General features: G+C 34.2%; 1 pseudogene; it reads left to right on the top strand.

Moving 5' to 3' along the window:
- Window positions 1-2023, top strand: part of LOC127881398 (FAD-dependent oxidoreductase domain-containing protein 2-like) — a 31752-nt pseudogene that overhangs the window by 4735 nt on the left and 24994 nt on the right.

The raw sequence follows: 2023 nt of genomic DNA, 5'->3' as shown, positions 1-2023 counted from the left end.
CTTGTTTTGTTAAAACGTCTTTATTGAAGTGTAATTTACTTTTCTATTATCTGCTTTTTATTCCCGGCCAATACCGGAGGGATATTGTTGTTGGTAATGTTCGTCGATTCGTCCGGAGATGTTTGTGAATAACTGCTGCATGATATTTCAAGAAACGTCATCATACTTCGGCGGTGCACGCGTAAATTAATTTGCATTATTGCTATTCGGTTGTTTTTATACAAGTTTTGCCAGGATGACTCGGACATGTAAGACCTATAGGCCTTTAATTACTTGAACTTTAGTGATTTTTTTGAGTTTTTAGGCGTATTATTACCATTATAAGGCCTTTAGTGTATGCGCGCGTTTTCATCTGCTTTACACATCTAAGTAAAAAACAATTTTTGCACAATCAATAATATTCATCGGAGGATGTTTATTTCTAGCATTTGTTTGATGCTCATACTTTTCAGAAAATGACTTTCTGCTTTAGATGCTATGGGGCGTTAGGTGTGTTGCCCCATGCTTAACAAATAACTTCCATAACATCATCAACCAGATTTTATTGTAGTATATATTATTACTATTATATAATAATTGAGTGAGTTATCGTTATTGCTTAAAACAGTACAACACACTAATCGATTGCTTTATGAACAAAGAAGTGTACATAGTTTAAAAAAAACAGTTAAAAAGGACATATTGACGAAATATCTACTCTACGAAGGCATACAAAACAAAATATTCCATATTTGCGAATTTATATTACTAGAGATAACACTATATTGATGTAATCTTAAAGAAAAAAAGAAAAGTAAATATCACGTTTGCCTCAATGCTTAAATACGTTTTTTGCGAAGAATCTTGAATAAGAGGTTTGTGTTTTAAGCGATCATTTAGTAAATACTTAAAATGCATTGAATGATTCCTGAAATTAAATATTGTAATGTTTTGCCGTCGATACGTCCTTCAAAATTTAGTACATACATAGACATATATAGATAAGAAAAACATTTTTTTTCAACATGTTCAATGTCTAGTTCCACAAATTGCTCAAGTACAGTTCATTTTATAATCAAGATCCTAAAGTTTAATACCAAGTCTTCTGGAAGGCAAGACGTTTGTTTCGTCGCACTTGTAGTGTAAGCGCACGGGGTGACACCCTCTCGACACGACAGAGAGCTTTGGTACGTGTGATCTTTTCGATTTCCTCTGCTTTTTCGCGTCGTCTTTCTGGCAAATCAAATTAAGTTTCCCAGCCCATTGCGAGTCCGTTGCAGTAGATGTTTGGGATGTCTTTCGTCGCTTTGGTTGATCGTGATTTGAAGATTTTTTTTAAAATTTCTTTATATTTATAGAGCTACATATAAGTAACTTCGCAATTGTTACTTAAATCGCGTACTTGTATATTTATAAATTAAACAATAATGTTTAATTCAGCTGAGAAATATGACAGTTTACGTGAATAAACAAACTGCATTTAGTGAATCGAATCCGAGAGGTTGCCTGTGCGGTGAAATCCCATAAAATAGAGGGATACCTGTGCTTCAGGTAAACCCAAAATGACGATTTTCTGAACATTTTACATACGTTACAGTAATAAATATGAGTTTTAAATATTTCATAGTTATAACGGATTTGTCTCTGATATAAATTTTAGGCCTAAGTGCATTGTAGCGAATGGAAAGTCATATTAACAACACAACGATGCGATAGTCAACAGTGCAACGTGAAACTGTGTGGCTTATATCAAAACTTCAGTAAACGGAAAATTAAAACGAAGAACATACAAACATAAGTCAATTATTGTTATGTTCCGTGCAATACTTACTTTAGACGTACTGCGTTTCCTTCAAGGTCAAAAACACTATTTTGGTGACCACTCTCCATCATAGAATCATGTTTTTATCCGAGAATGACCGGTACCGCATCCGATAGGGGTACCGATATAGCGTTTTCATCCGAGAGGGGGACCGATATGGTTATACACCATGCATATGTCATGTAAGAGTAAGATGCTTGTCATTATCCCCATCTTCATGTT

Source organism: Dreissena polymorpha, chromosome 5 (genome assembly GCF_020536995.1).
Source record: "Dreissena polymorpha isolate Duluth1 chromosome 5, UMN_Dpol_1.0, whole genome shotgun sequence".
Classification (NCBI taxonomy): Eukaryota; Metazoa; Mollusca; class Bivalvia; order Myida; family Dreissenidae; genus Dreissena; species Dreissena polymorpha.
This window is presented reverse-complemented; position numbering and strand designations above follow the sequence as displayed.